Source organism: Crocodylus porosus, unplaced genomic scaffold (genome assembly GCF_001723895.1).
Source record: "Crocodylus porosus isolate Cpor-Errol unplaced genomic scaffold, CroPor_comp1, whole genome shotgun sequence".
Lineage (NCBI taxonomy): Eukaryota > Metazoa > Chordata > Crocodylia > Crocodylidae > Crocodylus > Crocodylus porosus.
The window spans coordinates 45761822-45784724 of record NW_017728907.1 but is presented as its reverse complement, the minus strand read 5'-3'; the positions used below and the strand labels follow the sequence as shown (position 1 = coordinate 45784724).

At 59.3% G+C, this 22903-nt stretch overlaps 1 protein-coding gene across 2 annotated transcripts in view; it reads left to right on the top strand.

Annotated features, from left to right (window-relative positions):
• The window catches only part of ERI3 (ERI1 exoribonuclease family member 3), a 161342-nt gene that overhangs the window by 117549 nt on the left and 20890 nt on the right, over positions 1-22903 (top strand). The gene's annotated exons all lie outside the window — the stretch shown is intronic.

Below are 22903 nucleotides of genomic sequence, written 5' to 3'. Positions count from 1 at the left end.
GCTCTGGATTTGTCTGGGATGGTTTGAATGGGGATGCCAGGGGTTGAACTGGATGATCTTCAGAGATCCCTTCCAGCCCTACTTGACCGTAATGCAATGATTCTCCTCAGAGACACAACCCAGGAGTTACAGATCTAAGCAGACCGGCGTGCCGTCTCTTTCTCGAATGTCTTCGCTACTCCAAGACCCCTCTGGTCTTTAGTCTCTTGGTATCTTAGGACCCTCACACACCTCTCTGCTCCTGGCCAGTCCCCTTCCTGGCCTCCTGATGGATGGCCCTTGGGAAACAGAGACCAAACTAGAGAAGACCTGGCTCTTAAATGGAGTTGTGATACCCCCCTCTCAGGCGACTCCTTGAGCAACCTGCTAACTCTTCCCAGGTGATCACTTGCTCAGCTCCAACCCGGCCTGAGTTCCAAAAATGCACAGACTGCTTCCCCTGGATTGCAGCCAGCCTCCCAAATGGGGGGTCAGATAACCCCAAGTGGGCTGTTACAAGTAGGGTTGCAATCTCCACCAAGCCCCTAATTCTTCTGAGCTTTCAGTTTCCCTGTGTGCCCTTTATTTACAAAGAGTTTTGCTTTACTGTGCCTCTGCTGGTCTGCCATAAGCAGCATTTTAAATCAATTGTCGCTAGTTGAATAGAAGTCCTTTAAGTGGGTTGGATACGCAAGGAAAAGTGCACCCAGTGTATCAGGATGTGCATTAAGTGTGTCAGGATGCATCTGGCCTCAGGCACTTACCAACCGTTAAACAAAGGAAGTGTTAACTGCCCTGGGCAAGTGAGCGGGTGGTTTCTGGTCACTAAGCTCTTCCAGATTTTAGAGCTAGCAGAGTTCATCCTTTGACAAGTTGCATTTATTTGTAGTTTCTCAGCTTTGGATCAGTCAATGCTTGGAAAGAACTGTCCGAACAACCTAGAAGGAAGAAATTATTTCCTCTGCACTTGCAGAAGAAGCTCTTGGTGCCAGTGGCTGGTTTGGCCTTTACACAGTGGCTTCAAGGCAGCGAATTTCAACCTTTTTAGGCTCAAGTGTCCCCCCTTGAAAAATGCCAACTCTTAGTTTTCATTCCATTTTTGACTGTAGAAAAATACTAGAGCAATTCTTCAGTTGCAAAGAAACTCAGAAACACAACAGCTCAGAATGGTTTTAACACTCTGGATTCCTGGTTAAGATCTCAGGGTTTATCTTGTGAATCGTGTTTGCACATCTAAGGGTGCCTACACATGTGCAGCAAGGCTGCTCTGACGCACTGCAATTACAGCATGGTGAAGCGTGGTAATTATTGCTCTCCAACAGACTCCAGCATCACGTCTTTTAGTGTCCCTACTCTGAAAAATGGCATTGGGGGCACTTTAAAGCTGATTCGATGAGCTTTAGTTGAAGTGCCCCCACTGCCATTCGCAGCACAGGGACGCTGATACATGAGACACTCCAGATGTTTTACTTACAGCAGCTCTTGGAGTCGCTCTACTACTTTCCCCCCCACAACTCCTGTAGCATGTGTATAAATGCCCTAATAGTGCAAACATTGTGTAGCACCCAACAGCACTGTTGAAAGGATCTGGAGGCACCCCAGGGTGATGCAGCACCCTGGTTGGGAATCCCTGTTCTAGGGGCTCGGGCAGTAATATCTGCCCATTTAGTACGTTGACTTCCGTGAATATTTGGTGGAAAATATGAACCGCTTCATATTCTGTTTTAACTTAAAGGATTTTAATAGATTACAGTAAGCATAGGCTTTAATATGAGCTTTCATAATTTCAGTTAGAAATATATATTCAGTTAGATAGATAGATAGATAGATATAAAAATTTCAGTTAGAAATATATTACATGGGTTTATTTTTAAACAGAAGAAAAATTATTTTAAATTAAATGAAACTGTCCTGCTTTGACTTTTCCTGGTCTTTACCCCTCCTGGTGCTGGAGAAGTGACCTGCCTGCTTCAGCCCAGGGTTTGGCTTGGGAGCAGGATACAGCGAGCCCTAGCAGCACCCATGGTCTTGGTTTTGCAGCAGCGCCTGGCGGAGGGGTGCAGAGTTGGCAGAGCGGGGACTGTTCTCTGTGTTGCGCTTGGCCTGTTTCTTTCTCATCACTGGAGAAGTGGGATCCAAAGCTGCGTGTTGGTTTCTGTGGATTGGTGTCTCTTTGTCTCCTCTGTATACTGTATTTTCTCACCTATGACACACACTTTTGTCCCAAATCCAGCTGCTGGGAATTGAAATGTGCATTATATATGAGGAAGTATGGTAAGCATGATTCCTGCCACTTCCCGGGCAAAGCCAAAGTGACTAGACCAACAGGGAGCAGAGAAAGAGCAGGCTCCACTCCATACCTGCTGCTACTCTGTTACTTGCTACAGCTTACTTACTGCTTCTTTCTGCATTGCAAAAAGCAAGGTGAGGGTGCGTTGTATGCAAGGAAATCCAGTAGCTCAGCACATCTTGCCCACACAGGTGCCGCGGTTTCATGAATGCACCGGTCGATATCTGCTGGCTTTAGCTTGGCCCCTTGGAGCTTTTAGGAGCTGCCAGCTGTGTAGCAATCCAGTTGTCTCACTCCTGGCACGTGGCATGCCTGATCCGGTTTCCAGTAAGGACAGGAGAGGCCCTGGCCAGGGAGGGGACTTGTGTCAACTCCCACAAGGCAAGAGAAGACTGGAGGCAGGGTCTTCCCACATATGCAGGGGAGAGTGGGGGGCTAGTCTGGGACCTGAATGGGAGGAGCTGCCCACATGGCTGTGAGACTGGTGCACATGTGTGCGGGTGGAAGGGGCACACGCGCTGGGTTTCTGCATATGTGCTGCCCCAGCACACATGCTGCTTTCCTAGGGCACCCTGCCTGCACTGTTGCTGGCCTTCTGCCCCGCTGGTTGGTGCAGTGAGGAAGCCGCGGGCTGCACCAGCCTCTGTGGGATGGTGCCGGTTGGTTCAGGGCATGGGTTTGGTTCTGGTGCCCTGAGGAGGGTCTTGGCCCATCCCCTCACCACCTGGAGCACTCTTCTGTCCATCCCCTGGCCCCGCACTGCTGCTGCCTTAGGCAGATTCACCAAGGGAGGGGACACGTGCTCAGAGGAAAGGGGCGTCAGTCACTATCGAGCACGGGAGTGAGAGGCACGACCTCTGCATCAGATGCTGGGGGCTGCAAGGGGGAGACAAACGGGGGAAAACCCTGGTCACTCTCTGCTGCTGCACGACACAGGACACTGGGCAAAGTGGACCTAGGGTCTGACCCAGCTCATGGCAGCTCTTATAGACTATAAGGGTTGGAAGGGATCATGGGGGGTCACATCTGGTCCAACCCCCTGCTCCAAGTAGGACAAGCCCCAAAAATATTATCCCAGCCAAGGCTTTGTCTACTCAGGTCTTCAAAACCTCCAAGGATGAAAACAGCATCATCTCTCTGGAAAGCTTGTTCCAGTGCTTCACCACCCTCTTTGCAAGAGATTTTCCTAATATCAATCTCAAATTCTCCTTGCTCCAGCTTGAGCCCATTGCTCCTTGTCCTGTCATCTGCCCCCACTGAGTCCAGCCTAGCTCCATCCTCTTTGCAGCCCTCCGGCAGGGAGGTGAAGGCTGCTATTCAATCCCCCTCGGTCTTCTCTTCTGCAGATTGAATCAGCCCAGTTCCTTCCGCCTCGCCTCACCAGTCCTGTCCCCCAGCCCCTCACCATTTTCATTGCCCTCCACTGCACTCTCTCCAATGTGTCCACGTCCTTTCTGTAGTGGAGGCCACAGCTGGACACAGGACTCCAGATGTGGCCTCCCCGGTGCTGAACAGAGGAGAAGAATCACTGCCCTCGATCTGCTGGCAACGCACCTGCCAATGCAGCAAAGGATGCCGTCAGCCTTCATGGCAACCAGGGCACTCTGTTGTGTTCCTGTGTTCTCCCTGCCCCATTCCCCGTGGCCCCGGGGATCCAGCTCGGTGTGGTCTCTGACACGGCTTTGCAAACATGCATCCTTCGGGCTGGAAATGGCCCTGCGCACGCTTCCCTGTCTCCCAGCCCCCCTCCCGCGGCCCTCGCAGCCTCCTGGAAAAGCCCCGCCGATTCCGGGGGTCAGCCGCCCATACGGCGCGCGCGGCGACAGGCCGGGCCACGTCTCTGGGTGCCCCCTGCTCCATCTTTTCATTCCCTGATTGGCAATCTCGGAGGTGAGGGGGGGCGAGTGCTCCTGCTCCGGAGCATTAATTAGGCCTCGGCGAGAAGAAGAGGACCGGCATGTTTTTAGCGGGGAGGTTAATGGGATGCTCGCAGAGTAGACAGTTTTAATGAGCTTCAACTGGGTGCGCGGCGAGTTTACTCTGGGTGTTAAAAGGGTCTCGCGGCAGTAGTTTGATGTGGATTGTCTCCTGGCCCTGGGGTCAGAGGGGAGCGGCTGTCAGAGTCCAGGCAGAGCGCGTTTACTTAGTGACACGATTCTAATTAACTGCCGCGGAGCTGCGCTGCCGGGGGGGAGCCGGCAGCGCTGCCGGGGGCACTGCCCGCCCGGCTCCGGCAGCCTTCGCGCCATGCTCGGCTCCCTTCCTTGCTGCATGGTCCAGGGCAGCTGCCCGCGCGCTTGGTGTTGACCTTGAGGGAGAGGGCGGGGGGACCCACGGGCGCTAAGTGCCGCAGCGGTGGGCAGAGGCCGTGCGGTGTGACGGGTGCCCTTTCCCGTCATCCGGTGCCCTCTGCCCAAGCCTCGGCCGCTCCTCCGGCCCCCGCGGCTCCCGGCTCTGGTCCCTGTGCCCGTTCCCTTCCATCCCCTGCTCCCTGGCTCTTGTGCTTTGCCACTTCCCCTCTGCCTTGCCGGCCCTCGGCCTCCTGGCACGCACCCTCAGTGCTCATGTTCACATTCGTCCTGCTCTTATTCGCACACTCGTGCTCCTGCTGGCACACTCATCATGTTGTCTTATTCATACATTCAGTATGCTCTTGTTTGCACACTTATTGTGCTCTCGTTTGTGCGCTCATGCTTCTGCTGGCACATTCATCGTGCTCTTGTTGGTACGCTCATCACACTCATGTTTGCATACTCATCATGCTTTCCTCGGCACACTCAACGTGCTCCTGCTAGCACAGTCATCATACTCACATTCATGCAGTCATTGTATTCTTATTTGTGCACTCCTCATGCTCTTGTCTGCACACTTACCATGGTTTTGTTCTTGCACTTCTGCTCTTTGCACACTCACTGTGCTCTCATTCTCCCACTTATGCTCTTGTTCGCACACTCATTCTGTTGCTGGCACACTCATCATGCTCCCATTCACACCTTAATGGTGCTGTTGTCCATATGCTTACTGTGCTCTCATGCTCTCGTTCGTGCACTCATGCTCTCGTTCGCATGCTCCTCCTCTTGTTTGCACATTTGTTGTGCTCTTGTTCACATACTCATTCTGCTGGCACACTCCTCATGCTGTCATTCTTACCCTTATCATGCTGTCATTCGCACGCTCCTTGTGCTCCTTCTGGCACACTCCTTGTGATCTTGTTCACACACTGGACGAGCCAGGTGTCAACTCAGCCTTGCGTCCCAGGTCCACCAGCGAGCATTTTACTGCAGCGCAGAGATGTCGGCGTGCTGCCAGCTGCCCCTTAGGGGGGTTGCAGACTGTCCCAGTGCTTGTAGGGTGGTCTCAGCTCTCCCATGTCATCCCTGGGTCCCTGGCTGGAGCGTCGGGGTGACAGGATCACGGTGCCACATTGACTGGGCAGACACGGACACTGTGGAGCTAAGCAGGTGGGGTTGGGACCTCATGACTGACTCAATCCCTCCCCTCGCCAGCCACCCGTCTCCCCCCGGCAGCTCCTTCTTCCCTGCGCCCCATCTCGGGCCCAGGACCTTGCATCTGAGCCCACCCTCCTTGCAGAGGCTGCTCCCCACCCCAGTTTTCTACACACACATGGATGCCTCTGGGGCAGGGGGCATTAAAACTACCTTGCAGATGGGGCTGTGCATTTCTGGGCTGTTGTGTCCTGTTGTCTGGGACTCCCACAAGGTGCCTCGTTGTCACCAGTATTCCCAGGGCAAGAGGACCCCGGCCGTAGGTGCCTCCTGCCCCCTTGACGAACCTCCCTTGCCCTGAGAGCACCTGGCCCCTTCACCTATGCCTGCCTCACTTCCTTCCCCAGCTGCCCACGGGGGTAGGCACGGGGCAGGCAGCTCCCCAACTCCATGGCTGGTGGCAGCCAAGGCTGGATCTTGTCCCAGAGGTCACATGGAGCTGGCGGCCGCCCTGGCCACGTCAGCCGTCTTGTTTCCTTAGGCACTGGGAACAGGATCACCGCATGACGAGCCAGGGCACGGGGCCCCGCGTCCCCTCTCCCGGTGCGGCTCCCGCATGGGGCCACGCGTAACGGCGGCTGCCCGGACCCTGGCAGGGGGCTCCATCCCCTACCCGCAGCCGGGGGGCGAGGGGGGCAGACTCCGCGTTCCATAATTAAAAGAGACTTAAGTAAAAATCAACAGAAATGTCATCAAACGAGCAGTGTCATCTTGAATTAGCGCTTCTAAAGGTCAGGCCCATCCAGAACAGGTGGAGCGGATGCTTGCCGCGTGTTGCGAGAAGGCACGAGGAGGCTGTGGGGGGGCAGCCGCGGCAGGAACCGCGGCCCCCGCGCGGGTGCCGGGACCCCGGGCGCAGGAGGCCACGGGGCCCGGCGGGCAGGAAGGGACCCGGCACGGGCTCTTGGTCCCCAGAGCGAGGGGCTGGAGGGGAAGGGGGGCCCGGCCGGGGCGGCGGGACGGAGGACGCGGCTGTCAGAGTCCAGTCAGAGCACATTACGGCAGTGATATGATTCTAATTAACTACCGTGAGAGGTGTCACAGCTGGAGAGGCAGGGAGCGGAGACGGGCTTTTAGAAGGAGAAAAAAGCGATGTGACAGTCCTGCTTTGCCTTTTTTTTTTTTGTACTCCGGCGCCCTCCCCTCCGCGTGGGAGTGGATCTGACGATAATTAGGATGTCTGGCAGCTCGGGCTCGCGCTCGCAGTCATTTAAGTTTTCGACGTCTCTCTGAAGGGACTCGGGGCTGGCGGGATTACTGCACGGAGTGACAGAGCACTCTTCTCCGCGCACACCCTCTGCCAGGCAGATCCGCGCTCCCTTTTCTCCCCGCCGCGGCGGGGGGCATGTTCTGATCACGGCGGCTCTGTTCCGAGACGCGGTACAATGGGAAACTCAAGGTCTTTCAGCTGTTTCCTACGGTTAACAAAGGAGGCACGGAAGAAAGGCAGGAAGGATGATTGAGTGTTTGTGTTGCCCGCACTCGCCCTGCCGGGCCGGGGGATGGGGCTGGCACCGTGCATGTGCCCAGGGCCCAACGCAGAGCTCGGCCCCCCGCCCCGGCTGTGCCCATCTTAGTGCCAGAGGTTGCCTCCAAGCTGCTTGTCCCGTTGGGAAGCTGGCGCGGGCAGCAAGGCTTGTGGGGCTCTGGGGTGGGCTGAGCTGGGGAAGGGGGTACTCTTGGAAACATCTCCCACTGCCCAGCCTTTTCGTGCCAGTGAGGCCAGAGCTGGAGACTGACTTCATGCAGAGCTGGGAGGCAAGGGCCCTCCTTCCTCGGAGCTTCAGTCCACATCATGCTGGTGTGCACGCCCATCGGTAGGCTTCAGAGTGAACAGCAGTGGTATTATCTCTGACTGGTGTTGCAGTAGCGGCACCTCACCTGAGCACCCCTGACCCTAACAGGCCTGCCCAGCTCTCCGCTCGCCAGCCTGGACCTGCTCCTTCCCGGAGCAGGGCCGTGCACTCTGCCGCAGAGCTGCTCTTCAGCCTCTTTGCAGACTCAGGCAGATGTGTCAGCGCTGGGTCGGAAGAGCAGCAGGTCCCCTGGCCCTGAGTGGACAAGGAAACCGGGAGTCCTGGGAACGAGGTGCGAGGTCGCAGACCTGGAGAGCTCTGGGCAGGAGCGCCGCTCTGCTCTACTCCCCTTCCCTGCTCTCGGGCACTGGACGCAGACGCCACGCATCCCCCAGACCGAGTGCTCCTCTTCGTCCCGGTCTGTGCTGCAGTCGGCAGTCCCGGCGCGTGGATGGTCTGGATGGGATAGTAAATGCATATGTCTGGGCTGGTCTGCACAGGGCTGATCCTGCCTCAGGCAGGGGTTCGACTGGATGCGACCCCACAGCTCCCTGCCAGCCCCACTGCTCCATGATTCTCCATATAGCACCTCAGCCCTGTTGGCAAAATCAGGTTGTTCGGTGCCTGCAGCCTGCATTAAATGAACCTTTCTCTGCCAGGTGCATGGCCTTTCAGAGATCCTTGATCGTTCCAGTGTCTTCCTGTTGTTAAAGCTGCCCTTGCTTTGGACCCTTCTGGCTCTACCCACCCGTCTGCCGTATTGCTGTAGAAGCCCTATGGGGCTGCGGCTCAAGGAGCTGCGGGCAGTCCCTGGGCACCGGGTGCTGACACCAGGGCCAGGTAGCAGCACTGCTCATCTCCAGAGCGGGCAGGCAGGGGCTGTTTCGAGGGTCACTCGGCCTGTTGCCCAGCCCAAGGACCTGGGAGGCACTCAGAGACCCCATGCAACAGCCAGGAGAGAGGAGATGGGTTTGACTCTGGTCGTGGCGCCAGTGCTGGGGTCGTGCTGTGCAGCCTGGGTGGAGGTCTCACCGAGGAGCACTCAGATGCAGGAGACCCTGGCTCTGGGGAGTTGTGGACAGCCCACCCATGGCCTGCCGTGGTCTCCGGGCATGTGAGCTGGGCCCTGCGTCCCAGCCCCACTGGGCACAAGGCCTGGGCAGCTCTGTGGGATGGCCGGTGGGGAGCGGGTCCTGCACGGATGTAACCAGAGACTGACTTGCACCTCGTTGGCAAGGCTGATGCCCGGTGCCCCTGACAAGAGGAGTCATTTAACAAGTTTCCGTTCCCTGATGAGCCCCCTCCGCGCCGCACTGGGAGGCAGAAGTCTGAGATCGTTAGGATGTCTCCAAGCTGTGACCCCCAGCACCCTCCTCAGATTAATCTGTTCTTTCCCTTAAAGACATCTGTAACTACAATCTTTGTTTCTCCCCGCGCCTGCCCCCTCTCCCCTCCTTTCCCCCCTTGTCTGTCTCTGCATCTCCTGTCAAACCGCTGCCGACGCAAATGACAAAGAAATCAGAAGGAGAGATCAATGCCGTCCAAATTAGCACTTGGAGATGGACTGTGCGGGAGCTGTCAGAGCCTGACCCCGGCGCTCCGCTGGCCTCCGCCGTGATAGTATGCAAATTGCAGCCATCTGGCAGCGCCCGCTCACACAAATAATGTGGCAGGGTGGCAGAGAGGGCGGGGGGCGCGCACGCGTGTGTTGGCATCGTGGCCACGCGTGCATTTGGGAAGGGGGATAGAGCCAAGGGCTGTGGGGGGGAGGATGCGGCGTGGTGATTGACAGGACAGATAAGGGGATGCATTGGATTCATTTGTGCTGCCGGGCGGATTAAGAACCCAACGCCAGATGAGAGATAAGCAAACTTCATCTCGCTTTTATTTTATTTGACCCCCCTCTTCTCCCTACACACACGCGCACGTGCGCTCACGCTCCACCGCAGGCCCCGAATCTGGAGATCCTCCGCGCTCGCCGTCCATCGCTGCGCGCCAGTCGTGATGGCTGTTGGGGGGAAGAGACAAAGTCAGGGAAGGAAACAAACTCCCCTGCCTACCTCCCCTCTCTCCCCCCACCAAAAAAAGCCCAGCAGCTTGAAAGGCGGTGGTAATGGGAGCCTGGATAATAGAAATCTCAAATTACGGTGATCGCCTTGTTAAGAAGTTTGGCAATCCGGGCAGATTGTCTTTAATGAGAGAAATATGGCTGGTAGTTAGTGAAGGAGGAGGGATTGGACCTTGTTTCAAGATCTGTGGCTCGTGCATCAAAGAGGCCCTGGCCGTTTCATTTCTGAATCCATGCTCCTCTGCCTCGTATTAAAAATAGTTGTTAAAGGCTTTGACGCGCGAGACGATTCTCTTTGGCGCCCTCCGCCTCCCTGGCCTCCACTTCGGCTGAAAACTAGGGGAAGGAAAGTTTCTGTGCAGGTGGAGTGCGCCGAGGGTGCAGGCGGGTGCAGCGGGGGTCTCACACCCAGCTTCCCAGCCCAGATCTTCCCGGCAGTGTTCGGGCTGGTGCCATGTGCACGGGCACAGGATGTGCTCCCCAGAATGGGTCGTCTGTGCCATTTGATCCAGGTATCAGCCACATCCTGGACTGCATCCCCGGGCTCTCTGCTGGGCTTGGTTGCCCGTGGAGCACGTAACTTAGCCCAGGCTGGTGCTGCATTTGTTGGGGGTCCTTGGTTGTCTGCATGTTTGCAAGCAGGTGGTGGAGGCAGGGGACACAGAGGCTTTGTTCCTTCACTGTGTTTAGTGCCCATCCGATCTACCGGTGCCAGTTACAGCGGAAGGAAGGGAAGCTGAACTGAGCCTGGACAGTTGCCCAGGTCCTGCTAACCCCGAACCGAGCCCTGGTAGAGGTGCTGTGGGGAAGGGAAGCCCGGACTCCTACAGCTGAGCCTGTGGGGTATTGCTGGGACCCTCTGGCCATCGGCAGAGATGCCTCCACCCCATGCCTTATTGGGAAACAGAGGCAGCAAGGCAGTTGCTCATGTACTGCGTCCTGAAGTGTCAGGGGCTTTGCACCACATCAGCTGGACTGTCAGAGCCGGCTGCAGATGCCCATCACGGCTTTGCCCTTGCACCCAGCAACAAAGGAGATCTGTGCTGATTTCCTGCCCTCACCTGGGGCTGTGCAGCTGTGGTCGGAGCTGTGCTGTGACTAGACGGCCTGGATGGGATTAGGCAGTACTCCTGCCCCAGCACAGGTGAGAGGGCTGAGGGGGGCACAGCGTGGCACAGGTTTCTGGCTCCGCCAGCTCCTCCAGAGCAGAGGAGACCAGGTCCCATGGGGCCATGTTTGCAGCCTATGTATCCTGTGCCAGGCCCTGCCTGTGCCCAGAAGCAACCAGTGCAGGGAATGTGGGCAAAGCCCGGGGGCTCTGTCCACATACCGTGGACTTTGGCGTGTCCTGGCCCAGAGCGAGTGGGTCCAAAACCACAGCAGGACCTATGGCAGCCGGGTGCCATGGTGCATTTCATGTACCTGTAGCTCGACACTGTAGCTCAGACGCTGTCCACCCGCCCACTGCCCGTGTAAACATGCCTGGCCCTTCATGTCTCCAGACTCTGGTTGCCCACAGGCTGAGCTGTTTGTTTCGGGGGGGGGGCCTACAATAAACGTGCCAGCCGTGGGTGTTTCCCCTTTGTTTCTGGCAGCCAGGAGGTGCTCGAAGAAAACCCAGCTCAGCAGGGACCCGCCGCCCTTCCCCCTGGTAACCGATGGGGAGAAGAGTGGCCGTGGCGTGCACTGCATACACCGGCGTCAGGAACTCACGGGCACCTCTCTTCTGCAGCGCCATGACCCGTGATATGCCGGTCGCCGTTGCACCGACATTCCCCTCTTCAAACCCGGCTGGCGGCCCCTTCTTTCTGCCTGGCCGTCGGAGGAGTGCACTAATTGGCTTCAGCAGCGCTGCCCCGTGTCCCATGAGGCCTTTCTGAGATAATGAACTTCGAGCACGGTGCGAGTGGAGGGAGATGTGGACAGGGCCGGGCAGTGGAGCTATTCCCACGTGCTGCAGTGAAGGGCAGAGCATCCCAGTGGGACGGGGCCCGGTGCTCCCCCATGGCCTTGCTCTTGTCTGGAGCTGTACTGAAGCCCACTCCACTGGCCCTCGTCCCCTTGTGCCCAGGAGGGTCCCGGCACCAGTCTTTGGTCCTGCCCAGTCTTTCACTGAGCACCAGCCCGGCACCAAGCTCTGTGAGGGTGGAAGGACCCCGAAACGGGAGTCTGGACTCCTGGGGTCTCCCTGCAGACCAGCTGTGTGGGTCACTCTCCACTCCACCCCTCGGTGGCAACAGAAATGGAGCTGCTGGAGGGACCAGCCTGGACGTCCATCTCCCCTAGAGACCTGTCCCCATGCAGGTCCAGACCCCTCCCTAGGGCTACTTTAACCCAAGAGTTCCCCGAGTGACCCGCCTTGCTGCCGGGGGCTGGATTCACTGGGTCTGCCCATGGACAGGCTGAGCCGGGAAGCAGCCCCAGCCCGGGGAGTCGGGGGTGGAGAGCCCTGGGATCAGTGGCCCGTGCACCACCATGGGCCGAGCAGCTGGAAACTGAAGCCGGGTGAGGGAATTTGCAGTGGAAGCAGCGTGTGGCCACTCTGCCTCCTCTTTGGGGCCGCTGCTCACTCCTCTCCAGCATGCGGTACAGCCCTGGCCCCTCGTCCCTGGGAGCCGGGGAGCGGCCACGCCGTGGAGGCTGGGTTTTGAACCGTGCCTGAACCCCACGTGCAGTGACCATGCCGCTTGCCTGCCCCGGGGCCGTGTGTCAGCGCCCTGTCTCCCGGCTTGAAGTGGGAACCAGCGGGTCTGCAGGCAGATTAGCACCCTGTTAGCGCGCTGTCCGCAACGCTGCTCCGTGCTGACAGCAGCCCCAGGCAGAGCCAGGCCTGCTCCCCAGCATGGCTAAGGCTTCGATCTCTGCCATCACCACTCTTCTGGCTGGCGGAGCTGAGCGTGTTCACGAATTGGGACACGGCTTAAACATGACGGGGCAGTGGGCAGAGCATGGACAGCGCCCAGACAGGGCCCACGTGGCGGGGGGCTGGCCACAGTGTGGCCCTGGGACCAGAGCACACGTGCCCGCTCTGCTCCTGCCCACCAGCAAGAGACCCCCAGGCCAAACCAGGCACCCCGGAGAGGGCTGTCTGCTGCCAGCCGTGCAGGCGGGAGGACAAGGGAGGCTGTGAAGCAGGAAGGGGCCGTTCCGATCCTCTCGTGGTGTCCCTTGGGCAGCACACGCCCCAAGGCAGCCCTGGACCTGCCCCTGTTGGAGCCAGAGCCGCTCCCCGAGGAAACCCTCCAGGCTCGCCTTGCAGGCAGCCAGCTGGGGAAGACCCAGCCTGGTCCTGGGTCAGCAGACCTGGGCTGGAGCCTCCCCCGCTGGTAACCGCGCGCAGCCCCGGCCCCGTGGCTGCAAGGGGAGCAGAGCAGGGCTGCGGTGAGGCCCAGAGTGCTTCTCCTTGTGCGCTTGCCCCCGAGCGCTGCGACTGCCGGCCCTGCCCCGTGGCCCTGCTCACCCCTGCTTTGTGCCCGTGATGCCCTGGCAGGTAGCAGCGTTGGGGTGGGGGATGGAGAATGGGGTGGCAGCAATGGGGGCCTCTCTCCTGCGTGCGCTGAGGTGGCAGGAGCCAATGGGAGGAACCTGAGGCAGCCTCGCATCGGCGCGGTGCGCGGGCATCAGCCTGCCCTTGCCTCAGCCGGTCCCGCGGGCACAGGGGACAGAAACGCGGACCCAAGCACTTCAAGCTGTGCCCGCAACTCTCCAGCACCTTGTGACTGCCTGCGGCAAGGCAGCTCCAACGCAGAGCCGGCCCCGAACCCTGGCATATCCTGAGCCCAGGCTGGGACCGTGGGCTGACAGCGCCGGAGCAGCTCGCCTATGGGCAGCTCCATTCGTTTGCAAAACGAGGGCAGGATTTTCATGCCGCAGGGACAGAAAGTTCGGGCCGAGGGAGCTTCTCCTGTCCCTGCACAAACCCCTCTCCCCTCTCGCACTATATATAGATCAACCGGGAGAGAGGCACATTACAGCTATGCCTCCGTGCTTCTGTACAGAGCAGTCTCCTAATGAGAAGAATATGGCTGCTAGTTAGCAGAGGGGTGGGTCCTGTCGGCTAAAATGAGGTAGTTAAACTACACTGATTGAAGGTTGAGGTGAGAGGGCAGCACAATTATGTTCTGGAGAATCAAGGGCCCTGTTTGATACGGGAGTTCTAAGCGCCCAGCGAGTGTCAGTAGTTTAGCTCTGGGTTTTTTTTTCCATGGGCCAAAGACAGGAAGGATAAAAACTCCGGGAACGAGTTGTTACTATTATTATAAAGTGGTTTTTTTCCCCTTTTTTAAGCCTCCTATGTCCCCCTCCCGCCTCACTTTAACCGTTCGCTGGCCGGTCTCTTCTTAGCCTCCTCCAGAGACAAAGCCGGTGCCTGGCGTCCTCCCCAGCTCACCCCATGCCAGTGGGGAGTCGGAGAGGTAGAAGTCAGACATCTCAGACCTGTGGGTTAAAAGGCCGTCACAGCCCAAAGGTCGGGAGCAGCCACGTGTCTCCTCCAAGCCTCTTCTGGGCTGGGGGCTCTGCATGGCATCTGTCTCTGATACCCCGGTCTCCCTGCTCCCCACCCCTGCTGTGCTGCCCGTGGCTCCGCACCGGCCTGGCTGGTACCGAGGGGCTGGATGGCTGGTACCTCCATGGGGACCCATCCTGCTCAGCCCCTCATGGAGCGCTGCCCCCTCCCCGCGACCGAGCTCCCTAATCAGATTTGTATCCAGAGCCTGGGTCCCTGCTGGCCCTGGAGCCGAGTGACAATCTGCCTTATTTCCACTAATGGATCTCAGTCTTAAATGTTAATTCCTCCCTGAAGAAAATGTCTCCTCGAGACGAGCTGCCCGTCAACGTGGGCTCGGCCCCCGCCCCTGCCCACGCAGTCAGGCACGGACCTGCGTCGGCTGCAGCAAGGCGGTTGGAAAGACCCTGGGGTGGCTGGGTCTGCGACTCCCCGGCTCCGGCTCCGATGGATCCAGGGAGCTCGAGCTCACTCTCGGCTGCTGTTCTCCAGCTGTCGCACGGGGAGCACCAGGCATGGGGGCACCCGCCGACCTGTGCCGTAGGGATGTGGCACGCAGGGCTACGTCAGCAGGGGATTTGGCCCCGGTTCTCTGCAGGGGCTTGACGGTCCAACGACGTCTTGTCACACAAGAGGCCTCAGCCACGTCCAAAGAGGCCCCAGCCACGTCCCGGCCACTCCTGGCCCGTTGGTGCTACCTCCTCGCTGGAAACCACCTTGCCCTGTTCCTCCGGGGCCCGTCCTCTGCAGACTGCCAGGATGTGGCACCTTTGCACTCAGGCCAGCCCTGCGGGGCATGATGTCCCCACATGATGGTTGTGCGGGTCCAAGGGCGATGGGTCTCCTGGAGAAGGCCGGGCCCGAGGGAAGCCCGGTCCTTGTTGCGGGGCTGGGATCCAGGCTCCGTCCCAGCGTGGAGGTTGAACGGGGCAGGAGACGCGCTGGCAGCGTTGCCTCCACGCGCGCGTAGCATTGTTGTGGTGAGGGTGTCTGTGGGCCCAGGCATAGTCCCCTCCACCCCCACCCCAGCCCAGCCAGCTCCTCATGGCCTGGGCCTTTCCTGAGCCAGCTCTGCCGGGGAGACCCAGCAAGCCAGGCCCGGGGGGCAAGAAAGGGCCCTTGGTGCCTCGTGGGTCTCCAGAGGGGTTGTAACTGGGCGGCATCGGGGCTGGCGAAATCCAAGGGCAGGGAACAAGCACGGGGGGATGGGGACATTGGGAGCTGCTGTGGTCGTACAATCAGAGGATCCCAGGGACCTGCAAGGGTGACATCCTGCCCGAGGCAGGATCAGCCCTGTCCAAACCCCCCCACCAGGCAAACCCCGTGTCTGAGCTCTGAGCAACGTGACACAGTCATCCTGGCACAGCCCCAGGCATCGCTCCTGCCCCCAGGATCTTCCTGATGGCCATGGATTCGAGCCGTAGGCAGGTGCAGGTGTGCAGGGGATGGGGAGAGTCAGAAATCACCGCAGGGCCAGGCCAGGCCTTGGGGCAAGGTGGGAATTCATGCAGGCCTTAGGACCCATGCAGAGCGGCCAGCTCTGGACCTGTCAGCCAGGGCCTGCTGCCGAGGGGGGCCCAGCACCATCCTGCCTTCAGCTGAGGCTCTGATGCCTCCCCAGCGGAGGGGAAAGCTCTGTCCTGCCGGCGGGCAGCTCCCTTGTCCCCATGGGCTTTCCCTGGGGATTTTCAGGCGCTCAGTCCTCCCAGATGAGCCACGTCCCCAGCCCTGAGAGCCATGGGACCGGCAGGAGCCTGGCTCCAAGCTCTGGGATCAAGCTGGCATCGTGTGGCAAGCCCTGCCTGGTCCCCTGCCGCCGGCCCCCATGGACGCACAGACAACGGCATCTCTCTCCTGCTCGCGCCGGCCCCCTACCACCCCGGCTGCAATTAGGGGTGATGGATGGTCCTGGGCTGGGGTCTCAGAGCAGCTTGGCGGGGGAAGGAGGGCAGCCGGGGGCCCCACCGCACTGTCTGTGTTTAACAACAATTTCTAATCTTGATTGGCGAGGGGGGCGGGGGCTGGGGAGGGCTCGGAGATAAATGTTAGCTCATTTCTTAAGTAATTAGTTACCTCCTCATCCCCGTGTTGTAATTGTGAACAAGCTGTAATGTTTAATTAGTGTGTAAATGAAACCCCGATTTCATAATGGCTGCAGTGACAGCGCTAAGTGAGACAGGCACCGCCGGGGCCGCATTGTTGCAGTGGGAGATGAAGCTGTCGCCCGGCAAGCCGAGCGGCGCGGGGAGAAAATGGAAATGATAAACGAAGTGAGGCTAATTAGCAAAATCATACAGGCCCCACTGATGGTTCTCATCAAGGGGAGGTAATGAAGCAGGCGGGCCCGGCGGAGGGGCGGGTAATTGAAGCTGAGTCCTGCGTGGCGGGGAGAGACCGGCTTTGCCTCCTGGGGGGCACTGGGCTCCTCTAAGGAAGGGTGTTGGTTCTGGAGCAACCCAGGCCTGCTTCGGCGCCCCCGACAAGTTCAGCGCCACTGCAGGGCAGGTGGCTTTTGGCAGCCCCCTGCAGCACTTGAGGGGGGAAGTGGGGTGCCATGCATGCATGAGGCCTGGGAGTCCGTGCAGTGGCTGCAGTGTTCTCCATAGGACCGAGCGGTCATGCAGCGGCTGCAGTGTGCAGGGGCATCGGTCTCCATGAGGCCGGGCACCTACATAGTGGCTGTGGTGCACGGGCATTGCTTTTCATGGGTATGGGCAGCTGTGTAGTGGATGCAGTATACAGGGACATCGCTCCCCATGGGGCTGAGTGGCCATGCTGTGGCTGCAGTGTTTGGTGGTTTCACTCCCCATGGGGCCAGGTAGATGCAGCCTGCAGAGGCGTTGCTCTCCACGGGGCACAGCTGACCGGGGATGCAGCTCCGTGCAGCCTTCCCTCCACCCCTCGGCTTCCCAGAGCTGCCCCTCTCCATCCACGGCACCAGGCTCCCCGCCAAGCCGCTCCGTCAGGCATTCGGCCGCGCTGTGCAGCGGGGCGGAGGCTGAGCCAGGGGATTCCAGGGCTGTTCCGGAGGTGAACTTTATCCTTTGGAGCCATGTAAGAGATGCCCTTTCTGCCGGGGCCGCCACGCTCCCTCCCCATTGCCTCCCATTACCTACTGACATTTCTGCCAGCTCCCCTGGCACCCGGCTCATTGTCAGCCTCAGCCCTGGTGCCTCCCAGGGGACGCCGTTCCCTGCCGGCTGCACCTGCCTGCTCTTTCCCTCCACGTCCCCACGGGAATATCACAGCAGCCAGCTCATGCTTGGCCAGGCAGAGGCAGACAGTCATACCGCTCGCTGCCTGCTTGCCTGGGCAGAGGGTCCCAGGGTTGCCCAGCCGTCTGTCCCAGACACGGGTTGTCCAGCAGCCACACGCCACACTTGCAGGGACCTGGGGACTCTGCTACTGAGTCTTGGAGTGGCCTCGGGTCAGTCCCTGACTCTCCAGGCCTCAACAAGTCCTCCCAGGGTGATCAGGTGAGCTGTCCAGGTGTGATGCCAGGTTCTTAAGTGTCAGAGCCCCCTGCTCCCTCACACGTGGAGTGATGAGAGATTCCCCACTCCACACCGCCCCTTCCCAGGCCTCTGGGGGCTCTAAAGAGGGGCTGAAGACTATTATTTATTCAGTTGTTTACAGAGGCGCCTGATCGGGAGCCGTTCTTCACTGCCAGCCTGCGCTGTATTATTCATTGCAATAATCTCCGCAGATTGTGATAAACTGCGCGGGGGCTAGGGCCGCGCGCGCCCGGGCTGCGCCGCCCCCGCCGCTCGCGCCCGGCGCAGAGCGATCGGCAGCTGCAATCATAAATCTCAATTTACAAGGGTGCCTCTTGCGCGGGGAGTTATAGTTATACTAATGATTACTTCTCGGTCTGATTTTTCATGTTGCAACAGAGTCATAAATTTTTAAGAACAGCGCAGCAGTGAGACCGGCCGCTGTCGGCGAGGATCTCCCCGGCCCAGCTCACGCCACGCTCCTTGCTGTCCCCGGGGCCAGGTGGCCCAAGAGGCAGCAGGGTCCTCTCCTACTTACAGCCTCCAGTGTGGAAGTCCTCGGTCTCCCCACTGGCAGCAGGGGCATCGTGTGGAGGTGGGTGGCTAGCAAGTGCCAGGCCCTGCAGAGAGAGTGCAGATGCGCATCCCAGCTCAGTGCCCTCCGTCCTGCTCACGGGCCCAGCTGCACGCACCAGTACGCTCCCTTCGAGCCTGGCCGTGCCCACCCCGAGGTTCGGGGCACGGTGAGCGTTCATCACTGCTCTGAGGGTGGGGGTGGGCGGCGTCTGATGGATGCCTCCAGCCGGAGACTTGACACCATGATGTACAGGGAGCCTCGAGACATATAGATTTTCAAAGTGGCCACTTGGAGCATAATTATAAATACCCGGCCCCTTCCCAGAGCAAATCGCTGCCAATAAAAGAGCCTCTGCGGGGCCTGAAATCCTGCTGCCAATGCTCCCGAACAAAGGAGTGGCCCCACCCCGTCCTGCGGGGGGGCAAAGGGCCGGGATCCTGGCGCCAGTGTGGACCTCAGGCCACTGCGGGGGCCTGGCCTCTCCCGGCACGCAGAGAGGGGCAATGCAGGGCATGCGGGCCGGACAGTGCATCACAGGGACCTGCGGCTTCTGGGTTTGCCCAGACCTGACCTCTTCCTGCCATGGCTATGGTGCACCATGGCAAGCACAGGCCATTTTGCCCAGGTCCTTGGCACCAGGTCCCTTCGCCTGGCTTGGCCACGTATCTCTAGGACACTGTTGTCCTTAGGGCCTTCTCTGACGCCGTGGATCTGTCCACGGCAGGCAGCCAGAGGCCCTGGTGATGAGCAGCAACATGAAACCCCGTGGTGCCCCAGAGAGTGCCTGTCCCCCAGGAAACGACCTTAGTCCTTAATCACCTCTGGCAAGGCAAGTTTTCGTTAGCCCAGCGTGTGTGTGTTCTCGTGTATTGTGTGCGCAAGTATGTGTCAGTCTGCACAGCAAGCAGCGGTGCAGCTGTCATCCGGAGTAACACCTTATAATCATGCTGTTAACTTGGGGAACTCACTGCCGCAGGCAGTGGTAGAGGCCGAGAGCACGGCCAGGTTCAGAAAGGGGTTGGGTACCTTTCTGGAAGAGAGAGCTATTCGTGACTGTAGGGGCAGTCAGGGCTGCCTCCTGTGACCAGCACCAGGGAGAGTCTGATAGGGGATGGATCACTGCGTGCGTTCTGCTCGCATGCACCTCTGCAGCTTCTGCTTGGAGACCAGACTGCTTCTTGGTTAGACATTTAAGCCCAGCAGGATCTGCAGCCCCTCTTAGCATCTGGAAGGAGACCACTAAAAAACTTGCAACAGCTGCTTCCGTGGGACATCCTGAGTGCACAGGCCGAGGGGCACAGGCAGCCGGTGAGTCACCAGGGCACTGAGGAGAGCGCTCTGGCCACCACCCATGGCTCCTTCAGTGCATCCAGGGAGTCTGCAGATGCCTCCCAGTGAAACTGCCTGGAGACATACGCTGCTGAAGGAAGGGCAGATGGCCCCGCAGGTGGAGACAGGACACGGGGTGAGATGGGCCATGGGAGTAGCCTGGCGTGGCACTGCTGCGGTTCTCACATGCCGTAGGGGCCTGTGTGGGTGGCCCAGAAGTCACCCTGAAGCCCCAGGGGGGACTATTTGATGTCTCCACAGTCACGCGGCAAAGGCCGCCAGTCCCTGTGGGCCACCTGCGGATGGCAGCCGGCGGTGAACGTGGCTCCCGCACCCCCAGTAGGGTGCGGGGAGGGATCCGATGTTAAAACCACCCCCAAAGGGGTGGGTCCCACTAGTCGTCATCGTCAGTCGTGCGTGTTGTTGCGGCGAAGGACGACCAGCACCAGAAGACGTCAACTAAAAACAGTCTGGATTGGGGTGTCTCGTCAGCATCCGGCGCTCAATGTCATTCTGGCAGTTTTCTAAAAGGCTAAAAGCTTAAAAGCGTAAAAAAGCTAAAAGCCTAAAACCGCCACGGGGCTGCCACTGGGTAGGGCGACTAGCGCCTTAAAAACACCAATAAATTACGGGGGACAACAAAAGAGAAAACAGGATGTGCCCGTGCGGGTCATAGGGTCAAACCTAGTGCTCCCCCGGGGGACACCAAGCAGAGCATCCCGGACAGCGCCCACCGGCTCCCAAACTGAGGGAGCTCGCTGGCAGCTACTGCCCAGTGGTACTCCACCCAGAGACGCGCACGAAGGACACCGAGGAAAAAAGCCCCGAGGTCTCCAGGAGCCTTCCCGGCCAGAGCCTCCTGCCTGGACCGCCAGATGACAAGCTTGGCCAGCGCCAGGAGGAGGTTGACCAGGAGGTCCCGGGCTTTGGTGGGGCGACAGATGGGGTGTGCGTAAACTAAAAGGTGCGGCGAGTAGCAAGTTCTGGAGGAGGAGGTGCAGGGGCTGCAGCCTGGCACACTCGATGGCAAGGTGTGCTAGCGTCTCCCTCTCACTACAGAATGGGCACTGGTCGGAGACCGGTTCGAAATGGGCAGCCCCAAGGGGCACAGGGACTGGCCTGAGCTCTTAGCTGCAAAGCTGCACCCATCCCCTCCTGAGCTCATGCGAGCCACACCTACCACTTGGGCCTGTTTAGGCAGCTTTTCACACAAGGGGCAAAAGGCTGAGCCATTTCTCCTGCACCCCCGTGCCTGGCTGCAGGGAGCTCCAGGCAGCTTGGTGGAAAGTCCCTGGGGTCATTTAGCATGAGCCAAAGCCTGTCCGTGTCCTTAGCGCCGTTCTGGGAAGAGCGGACCTGGCCGAGCTGTGTTTCTAGGAAAAAGCCAGCCTCACCTTGAGGCAGGTGCCCAGCCTGGAGCACCACAGCCAGGCGGTACAGTTCGGATGTCAGGCAGCAGCAAGAAGGAAGGGTGCCCCCAGCCATGCCCAGGGGACTTGGGCACTGGAGAACATCCCATCCCAGGTTTCCGGGACACAGGCCACGCTCCCAGCAGGTTCCCCGTCCCGCCCGGAGCATTAATTAACATAGCGGGAGGCTCGGAGGGAAGGTGCCAGGCAAATGATCTGCCACCGCCATCGGGAGGCCGAGTTAATTCAATCCCGGCACACGGGGCTCCTCCAGCTTGTTGGCTTTAAACAAACAGCGGTGACAGATTTGTTGCTGCAGAAATGTGGTCATTAAGTCGGGAGCGCGCGTTTGACCTGAAAGCGATTGAGTGATAGATGCAAGTAATTTTAAAGCTGCAGCTGCCAACAGGAGGCTCCTTTTGGAGAGAGATCTCGCGGCGGGAGGAGTGTAAATAATTTAAACCAGCAAGGAGAGTCAGGTAGAAGTGCCGGCACTCGCTGCGCGGTGGCCTGACGCCTCTGTGGGCAGACCAGGGCCGGTCTCACGTTGCCTCCTAAGTCAGAGGGTGTCATTGCTCTACGCTGGAGTCATGACTCCGGCTGCACGGGAAGCAGGACAGGACAAGCTTGTGCTCTGAGCTGCTGAGCTCTGCACCTGCAGCCTCCGAGCATGGACAGAGGGAGGTGGAGCTGGGGCAGAGCTGCCCCGAGCCGCCCATGCAGGCCCCTTTTTGGCTTGCAAACACGTGTCTGGGGTGCATGCAGCCTGAGGCAGTGGTCAGTACTGTATGACCCACTAGCCTGGAAGTCAAGCTGACCTCTTAGTAGCCGTAGTCCTGAGAAGGCAGCAAGGGCTGAGCCCAGTGCCAGTGCTGTTGTGGGTCTTTGCCTGCTTCTCCCTGGGTTGTCAGGGCCCGGGTGTGGGGCACAGGGGCAGTGGGCACCAGGGAGACCTGCAAGGCTCAGCAGGAGGAAAGGACCAGGTAAGATGAGGTGGCTGGATGCTGAGGCCAGGCCAGTGCAGAGCAGCAAGGAGGTGCTGGGGGTGGGCAGCAGATCATCTCCTCCCCGGCCTCCCACCCCCGACCCATTTTTAGCATCCGCCTTATTACTGGCTTCACACCGGGGTCCCATCTCATGAGGGACCCCTGGACACGGCACTCGCAAGACAAGGCCTAAGGAGATGGGAAGTGGCTTGGGGTGAAGATGGTCCTGATTTCTCCCTCTGGTTTTGCTCCGTGGGCCTGGAGGCCGTGTTGGTCACAGAAGGGATGGCACCGTCGACTGTGACCTGGGGGCATGGGGAGAGGCCGGAGGGGGGGCACAAAGGAGGTTCGGGACTCACAGACCCCTCTGTGCAGCCCACCGAAGAGCCTGGAGGGCTGGGTGTGCACAGGACGGGGGGGCAGCATGCGGTATGTGCCAAGTAACCGCACGTGGCAGAAACGTGCCGTGGAGAGCTCTGGCTCGGCCACGTGCTCTGATGTACTTCCCGAGACCCTCAGAGATCCGATGCGGGCCGAGTTTGCGCTAGTGAAAAGAAGTGGTCTTCAGCCTACATTTTAAGGATGTAGTGAAGTCAGAGAGGGTCCAACATGCCGAAGGGGCGGGAAGGCAGCTGTACGAGGAGGGGCTGAGAGGACCGGGGCACATTTAGTTTGCAGAAAAGGGGGATTAGGTGGGACGTCCATCACATGTCTGAAGGGCTGCCACGGAAAGGAGGGAGAGGTTCTCCATCACTGCAGAGGGCAGGGCGCAAAGCAGCAGCTTTGAATGGCAGCCAAGCAGATGTGATGGGATCTCAGAAAGATCTTCAGGGACGTGATCGAGGGGTACAGCCTGCCCAGACCAGGGGGGATCTCCATCACTGGAGGTTTCCGGCGGAGGCTGGATCAGCTACAAAATACTAAACGGCAGAGAGAAAGCTGCTGGGGATTTATTACTGACT